Genomic DNA, 13,074 nt, shown 5'->3' on the forward strand with positions numbered 1-13,074 from the left:
TCGGTAAACTATTGGAATTTTTAACTCTAAAAGTGCAGGATTGGACTTTTTTTTGGAAATGTTAGTGAGAGCAAAGATCCGGTGCCCTGAATCTTTGCTCCCGAGAATTTTTATAATTTGTTTCATTAAAAATACATTCTAGATGATTTAAGGTAATGTTATGGAGTGAAGAGGTTCGGGGGTGTTCCCCAGGAAATTTTTTGAAATTGGAATCTAAAAAATGGAATTTCAGCTCTTCTTTAATAACGTAAAGGGGACCGACGTTATTTAAGTCGATTTTCAATGACGTGAACGGGAGGAGTTTTCGGGAGACCTCCCCTGAAATCTTTCGAAATTGAAGCCCATAAAAAGAAATTTAAGAAGACCTTTAATGATGCTGGTGATCGTGTTGAGAATGCTCCAACGAAAATATTTCGAAGTTATATCTTTTAAAATTCAGTTTTTAGACGATTTTTGGTAATGTTAGTGGGTGAAGCTGTTCGATTCTACTCCTTTGGTAATTTTGCGAAATTTGAATTCCTCAATGAAGTTGTAGATAATCTTTGCTTTGAAACCCTAAAAACGAAAGTTCAGACCATCTTTTAGGATAAAAGAGGGAGGACAGGGTAGGTGACCTCTGAAAAGTTTCTAAATGGAAGTCCTAAAAACTAAATTTTTGGTTATCTTTAAGGATGGGGTAGAGACGTTTCTGCAGGATTTAGGTGATCACTCTTCTGTAAACTTTTCGAATTTGAAGTCCTGAATAAAAATTGTAGGCTGTCTTTGATGATGGTAGGCGATAGAAGAAGGGACAAGGTTCCGATTTGGAAACTCTTCCCTGGCACTCTTTCAAAATAAAAGTTTTAAAACACGTTTTTCATGCTTTTTGGTGGTGTAAAAAGAAGGGATAAGATTCGAGGACCCCTTCCCTTCCCCATTCTTGGCTAAGTCCCTATGTTTTTTCATTTAAATTGTTGATACAAATTTTGTGGGAAAACCTCCCTCAGTACTTTTTTCCAAGGTTTTTCCATAGCGAAATTTCCAACTTCCAGCCTGATGTTTGTACATGTTTGAAATTAAAGTTTTAGGGATTCATTAAAATAATCTTTTACCATTTTGGACTGATGTGGTACTTTTGAGTGACACCGTAAGTCTTCTTTTCCCAACTTTATTTTTTTTAACCAACATGTCTTCTAAACCTCTTGATAAAGTTTTGGTTTACTTTCGTTTCGTAGATTCAAACACTTAGAACTACTGGTGTGACTATTCATTACTATATTTCAAATCACCCTTACAGCATTTTAAATTTTTTTCTATTCAAAACATGCTTCGGCGGCCCCTATGAAATGGTCATGGTTATTTATCTGTCCATTTCTTGTATTAAGCTGAAGCTTGTCATGGGTTTGTGCTATGTACTCTGTACTGGATACTTTTTTTCGTTAAAAAAATGTTCGAAACATACATTTCAGCGGCCGTTCAGCGTTCAGTTAGGTAAATTACAACAAAGAAACGTGGATGTTCCTAAGTAATATTCAAAGGTTTAATTGCTAAATATTCAAAGGTTTCATTTTCTTTTAAAATTTTGCTGAAAATTACTTTTTTTTCACTGGAATTCTACCTGTTATTTTATTATTACTATTTCAATATTTTAAAACTGAGAACGTTTTCTATTTTCCTTATATTTATTTATTTATTTATTATTATTATTATTATTATTTTAGTCTTCACTGAATTAAAATTGGCAGCTTCGGTTCGGCTGCCTCCTTTGGTGACGGCCCTGCCTTGACGTGTTCATTATCCCATACGAACCAGAGGCAGTTGTTAAGACCTTAGAAGGTCCTGGGTAGTTATGCAAATAAATTATCTTATCGGCCCGACACACAGAAAATCATCTTATTACTTACAGCATGAGTTTGTAGAGTTATTGTTTTTTATATCTTAATTTTGCAACCTTTGATTTTCTTGCAGCGATTTTCTTATAAATCGTTGAGAAATGTACCAAATTATTATGATATTACCATAGATTTTTTTTAAGAGAGGAAGAAAGAAGGAAAAGAAAAGAAAAACATTTTTTTTTTTACTATTCCATACTAAAATTTAACGCGGCCCAAACAGAGGCGGCCCACCGGGATTAGTAACATGTCTTTCACTGTATATTCTTACGAATATTTTTAATTTCCACAATGTTATAAACGATGTCTTATTGTTCAAATAGTATGAAGTTGTAAAGATTTAGGGCTTTAGAAATCGAAGTTTTTTTAAACTTATGAATAAGTTATTTATAAATATATACAATTTTACAAGCTCAATGCAGTATAACAGCCATGTTATTGATAGTTATTTATAAATAACTTATTTATTAACACAAAAAATTGAGTTTTTATATCTGTCTTACAAACTTTGTAGTAATTACTTACAGATTTCCTTTTTTTTTCTTTCATACAAAGGATGAGTTTTCCCTCATTTCTCCTCCAATAATATAAAGAAAAAGTAATCATAACTGAAATAATAGCATTGTGACTGAATTTAGGTAATGTTTAATTTTTAAATAAAAAAGGTCTTTTAGCATAAAATTCAAGATTTATGTCAAACAAAGCAATAAACAATGTTTGCTTTTATGCTAGACAGTTAAAAACGTACTAAAGCAAAATTAAAAAAAAAAAAACTTCAAGGTAAAAATTACCATCTCTTAATTTTATTTTGTTCTTGAGATAACTCTTTTTTCAATTATTATTTTCCTTTTTGGAAGTTTACATATTTGGCCATTGGTTTTTGCATTTTCAATTTAATAAAAATTCCCTGCATTTTCCAGAGTTGTAAAAAGATTATTAAAATTTCCAGGACTTTTGAATTTCCTGTACTCTCCCTGCTTTTTCAGGTTTCTCTAACCCTGTATAATCAAATTATGTACATTGTGTTTGGAACTGTAATCTTGACTTCATTCTACTTTTTGAGAAGCTGAAAAATTATATCGTGTAACAATTTTATAATATATAAAAATTATATCTTATGACAAATATTTTAGTGAAATGAATCCTTTTATTAAAAATTTAGAGAAACCGACAGAAATAGCTCAAAGATCTTTATTTACATACACATAAACAAGTACTGTACATAAAAAAAAAAAATAGATTGGGAAGACTAGTATCTACAGCTGATCTTTGACCAGCCATCTTTGAATTATGCCTTGCCTTCGCATGGCGCATGAAGTTAGCTAGTTATGATACAAAAATAAACAAGTTTATGCTAGAAAAAAATTTCAACCGTTAAACCATTATGTTAGTTTTGCTAAAAAAAGAACATAGTTATGTCAAAAACATACTATAACGATTGAAAAGAAATGATGCTAAATAATTGTTCACCTACAAATTTTATTAATACGAATTATTAAGCAAAGCAAAGCATAAAATCACAGCTAAAATTCAAAATAATTAAAATGCAAATTAAACCAACGTATATCAAAAATATATGCACGATAACATGAAGAAATAAACTAATACAAATTAATACATAATACAAACTCAAAGTATCGAGCACAGCGATCGTTTGCGTTCAAAACAGAACACAAGAAGCCAGAGAAGTAGCGTGGCTGCTCGATTCGGACTGATTAACCACGTTTTGTAAAATGTGGAGAGCACGAGGCCTCAAGCGTTTAAGTTACAGTTAATTAACACTATGCCACACATTTCAATGCAATAAAAAATATTGTTTTTTAACTAAAACATGGAAAATAAAACAATTTCACGCAGATGTCTGAATGTAAATAAACCCTACAATATCTATAAGTCAAATATCTAAGAGATATCTTGAAAAAGATATATCCTAGACATTTGCTATGTAACATGAAGGTTATCGAATAGTTATCTACAGGATATCCAAATATCTATATCTGAAACATGTAAAAGTCTGGATATCTCACAGATGTGGAAAAGATCCAAATCCACGATTTGGATATTCCCAGATGTCCAGTGGATATCCGAATATCCATATCTAAAACATGTAACAGTCTGGATATCTAGTAGATATTAGAAACTCCAAATCCATGACTTGGATATTCTTGGATGTCTGCCAGATAACTAAAATATCCAGCAGATATCTCGATATGTGGTGGATCTTTTTGGATGTCTAACAGATATTTGTGGTTGTCTGGGATTTGACAGTATATAGTAAATCAAATGTTATGGTTACATGACATGCAAATGCCAGGTAAGGAAACAGTTAAAAAACAAAAACAGCGAATTTAAACTTGAGAAGTAATTTAAAACTGGAGAAGCATTCGGAAACTGGAGAAGCATTTGGAAACTGTAAAGCAATAGCAACATTAGAAAATTTCAGGATGGATTCCAACAAACCTTCATAGCTTAGGTGGCCTTTCTGCAATTGCTTTTATTGCGCTATACTTGACTCTGAAGGGCAATTCCCTACTTTTTTAATGTAGCCTAAATAAAAAGATGGAGGACCTTTATTATTAAAAAAAAAACACAATTTTCAGCAAATTAAGGTTTCAATACATAATGCTTCACGTAATTCATTTGGTCTCCTTTCTAGTTTTGTATTTTGTCCTTTTGACATTTCTTGTTTCTTGATATTTCGTAATTTTCCTGAATATATATATATATATATATATATATATATATATATATATATATATATATATATATATATATATATATATATATATATATATATATATATATATACAGTGAAACCTGTGTATAACGATAACCTGTCTATTACGATATTTGTTTTAGGTCCCAACAGTACCGTTGTGGACAGGTTTTACTGTATATGTATGTGTATGTGTGCGTGTGTGTACAGGTTGTCGCTTAATGCCGTGTACAAAGTTGGAGAGGTAGTATAGAGAATACGATAAACAGTAAGAGTTATATTGGAACATATGGCCGCAAGCGCAATGCTGACGCTCTACGTACACGCAAACGCAAATCCAAAAACTGATGGATTTGAAAGAGGTTACAGACTTCTTTCACTAAGACTATTTCACACAACATTTTAGTTTTAAAGAAAGGTTTAAAGCTATTGTTAAAATTTTCGGTCTGTAGTTATAACACATGCGTCACAACAACAACGCTGCAATCGATAAAAACTTGTGAAAAAATGGCTCGTCATTGCAACGAATCGAACATCGTTATTATGACGCATGTAATATAGCTACAGACCTCAAATTTTAGCAACGGTTTTAGCCTTTCTTAAAAACTAAAATGTTGCGTGAAATCGTCTTTGTGTAAAACATTTGAAACCTTATTCTTATCAGTCTGTTTCTAGCTTCGCATGCATCTAGCACGTCAGCTTTGTGTTTGCCTAAATATTTCCTTATATAATTCTTGGTTGTCATCGTGTTCTCTACTTTCCCTCCAAGCTTGTACACGGCATTAGGGACACACACACTCTCTCTCTCCCCCCTCTCTCTATAGATATGTATATATATATATATATATATATATATATATATATATATATATATATACTGAAACAAAATAAAACAAAATTAGAAAAGGATAAAATGGAGTAAACTTCTAATAGTCGAGACGAAACCCCAGTGTATAGTTTTAGGTCTTAGTTCCAAGAAATCTGTGTTCATTTTTCGCATACGGTACGTTTAGCCCTATATATTCCTGAATGCTAGCTTTTTCGGAACTGGACATCCTCGCTTTAGTTTTTAGTTTAAAATTTTGGGGGTCTGTTGACCTTAGGATGAAGGTTCCACTGCTGAGCAGTTCTGGCTTCATCAACTTAGTCTTATTATGATTTTTAATATTCTTATTTGTTTAATTTTGTAAATCCTTTATTTGTTTATTGTTTGCATTTTGTAATATATATATATATATATATATATATATATATATATATATATATATATATATATATATATATATATATATATATATATATATATATATATATATATATTTATATATATATAGTGAAACCTCGATAACTCGACACCCCAAGGGAACATGGAAACATTCAACTTACTGAGGTTCTAATTTGAATTCCTAAAGAGTTTCGGTATCACTTGCTTACTAGTGCAGGGGTTCTCAAACTTTTTCGACTCGCGGCACCCTTTGAAAAATTAGAATTTTCTCACGGCACCCTAGAGTCAATTTCTATTGTTTGAAGTTCGTGCGTAAGTACCTTAAGGTTCAAAACCTAATATATCTCTACCTTATGTTTGAATTTATCCAACTTTTGCATATTCATTAGATAATTCACAGAAGCTAAGAAAAAATAAAACCAAGTGAAAATTTAAGTTTCAATTGTGTTTTTCAGCAATTTTTGCAACGAAAAGCGATTTGGTCTTTTTAAGGACATGGGCCGTAATAAGGAAAAATCTGGGCAAAGTTAACTTCACAGTTGAAGGCAAAAACACTAAAAAGTATTATCAAACTAAAACGAATTGAAATAGTCTTTAATTGTGTTAAATCACATTTGATGACGACATTAAAAACATTACCAAATATTCCATGTTTACTTCCATGAAAAGGATAAAGATAAATCATCATATTTGGCGAAACTGATAAGTTGTTTTTTTTTTCCTCACTCATGCACACAACTCGTGCATATACACTGTTAAAACTACAGGTTGCATTTGGCACCTTTCAGGGGTGAAACGCTAGTTCACCAGCGGCACCTAACAGAGAGCCGAAATTGCACCCTTAGCTAGGGTGAAAAACTGGCTCTCTTCACCCAACGTGCACCGGAGGTGAAAGATGGTACCCTAGGTGAGAAAAATGGCACCTTTATTGCTTCCTATAACGAGTTTTGACCCCCCGTGCTGTGTGCACTTTTGAGTACAATTCTGTTTTATTTATTTTGATTTAAATATACAAAGTTTTGATACATTTTTCACATTGAATTAAAATTTGATATTAAAACTTGTAATTTAAAGCATTTGATCACATTTCAGACTTTCCAACATAGTTTAGATGTGTTCATAACTTTAATTTGTTTGTTCGTGCCCTAACTTTCGTATATCCACTTGGATTATTCATTAATTAATATTTTGTTAACATCTACTACAGCATGATCCGTACTGAAAATGAAGAGGGAAAATTTGCCGGAACAACCAGAAATATTAAGTAACATTAGAATCACGGGAAAATAAAAGCGTTTCATAAACGTTTAAAATTTTAATCGAGAGTAACATATTATAAGATTCGACATTTGAGTATCCTTATGCATACAAGATAAATAATCTAAAAGGTCTTCTTTTTTGATGTCAAGTTTTTCATCAGATTAAAAATAAAAACGAGTAGATACTACATTCGCTTCATGCAATAACGCCAAAGATACTTTAACTAAAACGCAATGTGAAAGTTATGAGTCAAATACTAAGCGAGATTTCTTTTCTTAAACCGTTTTTTTTTTCCCGCCTTTGCTTCTCTGTTCGTTTCCTCTACGTAGTTACTTCATTGAGAAGAAATAGACATCTGAGGCAGCGAGAAGCAAAGGGATGTAAGTGGCAAAATTAAAAATTTGGAGATAACCAGTACAATTAGTAAGGGAACCTCTTCTCTGTCTTGGGGCAATAGATAGTACTAGTAGCCCTGGTAGGTGCTGCTGTATAGCATGATTTAGAAAAAAAATTCCATGAAAGCCTACCTAGGATGTTATTTTTAAAGTCGTTTTACTCAAATCTTGAAAATGTCTTCTTACATCCCTTTGCTTCCCCACTGCCTCATTTGGTATATCTGCTCACGTCGATGTGTTTTTATTCCGGAATTAGCTATTCAATTATCAGCTGATTTAAAAGTTTTTTTATTTTTAATGTTGTTGTTGTTCAAAATAGTACTGATAGATAGTTTTAGGTAACGGTTTTGCAGGATATAAATAGCAAGACATTAAATGTTTAATAAGGTAAACGGAACAATAAGCAGTTGTCAACATACTTTAAACACTTTTAACTATGTTCGAAAGCCCTAAGAGCTACAATATGATCGAATGCCTTTACTTACGCGAGATTTCGAAGATTAATCCACGAAATTTTCAGTTTTCTATTTCATTCAATGTGAAAGTAAATTTCGTTGCAATTTCCTTCGTCCGCCATTGAAATTGAAATTGTCGTTTGACGATTTGTCAGAGCGCATGAGCAACGAGTCGCCCTCCTATTGAATGGTCTGTTAGCACTCTTGTTTTAACGTCGTTCACCCACTGAGGAACCAAAAACACCTTAACGACACCTCCTAGCCTCCGTTGCACCCTGAGGCTCCGTTTTTTCACCCTAGGGTGAAATTCTTTACCCCTGAGGCATTCCTGGTTTTAACAGGGCACGTATGTGCGTATTGTACGTATGTGCGTATGTATGTCGCATAACTCAAGAACGGTATGTACTAGAAAGTTGAAATTTGGTACGTAGACTCCTAGTGGGGTCTAGTTGTGCACCTCCCTTTTTGGTTTTATTCGTGTGTTTCTAAAGCGGTCTTTTGCACCTTTTTGAGGGAAAATCATTGTTAATTTCGATGCAAACTCAAGTGGTGTTATAATTTGGCGGACACTTGGCGATATATGACCAGTCTTTTAGTCGTCAAGTTTTGTCGCCAACTTGGCGACAAATTTTTGCGATTTTTTTTAAAAATCTGGTTTCAATTTGCCATTGTTGGTGATATTTAGAATTAACTATTGAATCACATTGAAATTGCAATAATGGGGAAATAACATTAAATTGGTGCAAAAGGAAGTCATGTGATGCACACATCAGCTCGTTTTTTATAAAGTACATAATAAAACCTCTTATATTATTTAAATACCTCATAAGGAATAAATCCATAATTTTTGAAAAGAGATAAAAGTTTCTTGTCAGTCAGGTCTGTTAAATATAGAAAGTCCTGCTAACACTTATTTAAAAAGACATGGCCATGGTGTCTTCTTCGCTAGACTCTTGGGTACATTTATCCTACGCCTTCCTAGACTTTTAGAATTTCAGGGGCTGATTCCCCTGGATAAAAGATAGAATTCTCCAAAAGAGCTTTTCAGAAAAGGCACGACTGACCAAGAATTGGCTCAATTCTGAGCCCTGTTAATTGTAGAGAGTTTTATTTGTATGATTATAAATATAAAATTTAGAAAATAATTAAATGCTATTATATAATAGTAGTTAGCATTATAACCTTGGCGAAAATTGATATTTGATAGCTTTTAATTATTTTTCTTAAATAACTATACATAGTACTTGATATATTCGATTATGTAGTTGATAGAAATCTGATTTGTAATGAAAATTGAAATTTATTAATAACTATATGAATCACATTTGATTAGTATTGCATCCTTTTTACTTCCTTTTACAAAGTAAAGGAAGTATTGTATTCGCGAAAAAAATTTCACCCAAAAATCGGACTTAATTTCCATTTTGTTAGCCCCCGAATGAATATTGATTTTCTTTTTCAACCCGACCACACGTGGATATATAGTGGGGTCTAGTTGCGCACCTCCCCTTTTGGTTGCATTTGGATTTTCCAAAGGGAGTCATTGTTAATTTCAATGCAAACTCAAGTGGCGTTATAATTTGGCAAACACTTTGCGATATATCGCCAAGTTTTTGGTCGCCAAGTTTTTTCGCCAACTTGGCGACAAATGTGGCGTTTATTACTATTTTTATTATTATTATTATTTTTTAAATCTGGTTTTATTTTGGCCACTCTTGACGATATTTAGAAAGTCAACTATTGAATCAAACTAAAATGTCCAATATTGGGAAAATTAATCTGTTTAAAACGTTTTTTTTGCTTCAGTTTGCAACAAACTTGGAGTAAAAATATTTAAAGTGTTTCTTTGCTTACTCCAAGGCACTATTATCATCAAATTGGCGTAAAAGGAAGTCATGTGATGCACACATCAGCTCGTTTTTTAGTATTTTCACAATCTTGTTGTAGGCAATGTACTAAAAATCGTTTTAATTCCTTTTGTATAACAACTAAATAACATGTTACATGCATTTCAATGCTTCCTAAATGAAATAATTTAACTTTTTTTTTTAAAGTAAGTTTTTCTTTTGTTAGATACAGGGGAAACATGGATTACTTGACTTCATTCTCTTAATTATTTGTTTGGAAGAGTTTCAAATTCTACAGGAAAGCTCATGCGCGAACTGTCTCCGGAAACTGATGATTGATGAAAACCCAGGTAAATTTATTTCACGAATGAATAAATAAGAGTGAAACCGAATACGTGTCAATCTCAATCGCGTTTTTCGTAGGATTCTCAGTTTAAAAAATAAAAGTGTTTATGAATTTTTGTTTAGTTTTCAATCATAACTTCTTAAAACTAACATGATTTATTAAAAGGCATTGTTCATCAGTATCGTAACACATTAATGCACCAATAGCAGTGTAAAGTAACAGAGACAGAATTTATCTATTCAGGGAATAGTTAAAAATTTACCCCCCCCTAGTTTATTCTTGAAAACTCTCACGTATACTAATTCAGAATGCTTAAAATAATTATTTTTTATTTCTTTCAGAGCACTTAAAAAAGTCAGGTCTTATGAATTCAAAAGAGACCCATCTTCTCCTCTGGGGGTTTTCCAGCTTTATTTGAACATCGAATTAGAGCAGCACACAATCACTATTTTTACTACCCTCCCTAGTTGGCTTATAGTCAGACTCCTTTAATTAGTTATTCTCCGTAGGAAGCATTAAGATTTTACACGCAGAAAAAACGAATTTCAAGTAGAATTTAAAAATTATTTTAAGGCATTTAAAGATAACAGTAGATGATATTAAGATTTTAGCTTTTAACAGAAATTTTCTAACATTTTTGCAAGGATGGCAAATAAAGTAGTTTGAGGAAAAACGATTAAGCAAACGAATAAAATAACTCCACGAAAAAGCATCTACTGGAGCAACTTCAAAATTTTCAGCCGAGTTGGAAGGATCCCGTTTCAAACATTAAATGTACAGAATTCTGCGTGACAGACTGTAAATTTAAGGCTGAAGATGTCAGTTGTTATAGCTGCGATGTCTGAAAAAACAGTTGAAACTCGTTGAAGTTTGAAGAGAGTTAGGACCTAGGAGTAACCTTGTTATTTGTAAAACAGTATTATTTTCGCTAGAAAGCAGGGATCAAGATCAGCGATAAAACTATCAGTGAAGCTTTGCAGAGCATGAAGGAATTGTATAACCAGTGTATTAAGGTAGAACATTCGATTAAAGAAGCTTGCATAGTAGAAAGTACAGGGTAATAAAGTCGGTAAACAGCGAGTAATCTTAAAACAGCGGTACTCAACATTTACTATTTTTCCTGGGCTGCGTACGCGTGACTACTACAGTAAAACACTAAAAACGCAGTTCAAGAGACTTCAAATTCTGTTCGTAGTAACGGGAATTTCGTTGTTGTTTAATTCAAGCAATCTAATGGCAATTAAGAGGGGACTGAACATTTATTTCGTTGAAATGAATACTTCGTAGTATTGGTTTTCTCTGTGATGAGCATTTACTGTGTTTCACATGGGCCACAAAATAAAAGAAAATAAAAAAAAATCGGATTTTATTTTCCTTTTTGCAAATAATAATGTTGCGGAATCTAACGTTTTGTTTTTTTCCCCCGAAGTCCAAACCGAACTGCAATTGCTTACGAAAGTAGACAAGAGGATGTTTTCAGGGTATAGCTGACCCAAAATAAGTTTATATTATAGCTTGTGATTTATATCACGTCTTGTCAAGTTTTCCGACTATTTTTACCGAGGCATTCACAAAAATTTAGCAGGGTCGAGTATCGCTGCACCAAAGAATGAAGTAAAAATACGACAAAAGGAAAATGCTCCGAGGAAGATGGTATTTCAACAGAGATGCAGTTTAAGATTTCACACAAATGCTAGTAATTTTAGTTACAAAATGCGTTTGAAAATAACCAGTACTGAAGGCTGGAACGGAACAATGATAAAGTCATCATTTTGCTTTTTAAAAAAGCGAATAAAGAAAACATCAGAAGTTAGGCACCAATCTGCTATTAATGTTTTACGAGATATTCTCAAAAATGTAAACAGTAGAACATTTTAGACGCTGCTCAATATGAATTAGAGCTTTTTCACAAGATTCATTTCTCTGCTTTCAAACGCACACTGTGTCGCAATTAGTTTTTACATTCTTAGTTCTATTTGGAGTAGCTAACTGTAACTTATTAATTATTTTCAGCAGTGAGTGCAATGTGACTCTGATAAGTTAAGCTATTACCTTGACAATCAGAGCCTGATTATCGCAGGGGCACGTGGGCTACAGGCACCTCCTATTAGATTTCAGGGTGCCCAAAAGCCCCTTAATTTATCATAGTAATTAAAAATAAAAGATAATTTCACTCAGAATCTAGAGTACAATGATATCATTGGAATTTTTGCAAGTGCGAAGACAAGGGAAAAAATCTTATTTGTTAATGAAATTTCCCCTTAAAAATTTGATTTCTTTTGCAAATCCCAAAACCCACTCCCAGTTTAGTCTGTATTTACTATTAAAAGTTATATCATAGATAATTTTTATGTTTACGGTTACGGGAAAATTTTAACAACACTTATATAATTATAATATATTATCTCTTCTACTTTTAAAATGTACCTTTATACTATATTGTGATATGAGGTACCACCAAATTTAGCACAGCTGTGTTAATATGCAAGTATCGAAATATTTTATCTCTTCTTAAGGGGGGGGGGGACAGAATGAATTTTGTATGCCAGTGTCTTCAAATATTTTGGGTCCCTGAAATAGAAATGTGCCCCATGTCCAATATCAGAATGATCGGGCTCTGTTGACAATATGTATCTCTTTTAGGTAATAGGGGAGAATAGTTGGCGCTGAGTTGCGTTGGATTACTTTCGTTGTAGTTTTACGAAAGTATTCCAACTCAATTCCGCGCTAATAACGCGTCCCTTTTTCACTGAACTTCCGAAAAAGATGTAAAAAATGTCAAAGCCATAGCTCAAACTATCAGTGTTTTCCAGCAGCAAGTGTAATTACGCTCATTATAGTAATATGAATTGATATTTGTTTCGACATGTTTTTAAAACTAAAACACTGATAAAAACAGTTTGAAGTAGTTTTAGTTTGTAATATAAGATTAAGTATTGTAATTTTAGAGTAAAAATGT

The sequence above is a fragment of the Uloborus diversus genome, chromosome 3, assembly GCF_026930045.1.
Source record: "Uloborus diversus isolate 005 chromosome 3, Udiv.v.3.1, whole genome shotgun sequence".
In the NCBI taxonomy this organism is placed as follows: Eukaryota; Metazoa; Arthropoda; class Arachnida; order Araneae; family Uloboridae; genus Uloborus; species Uloborus diversus.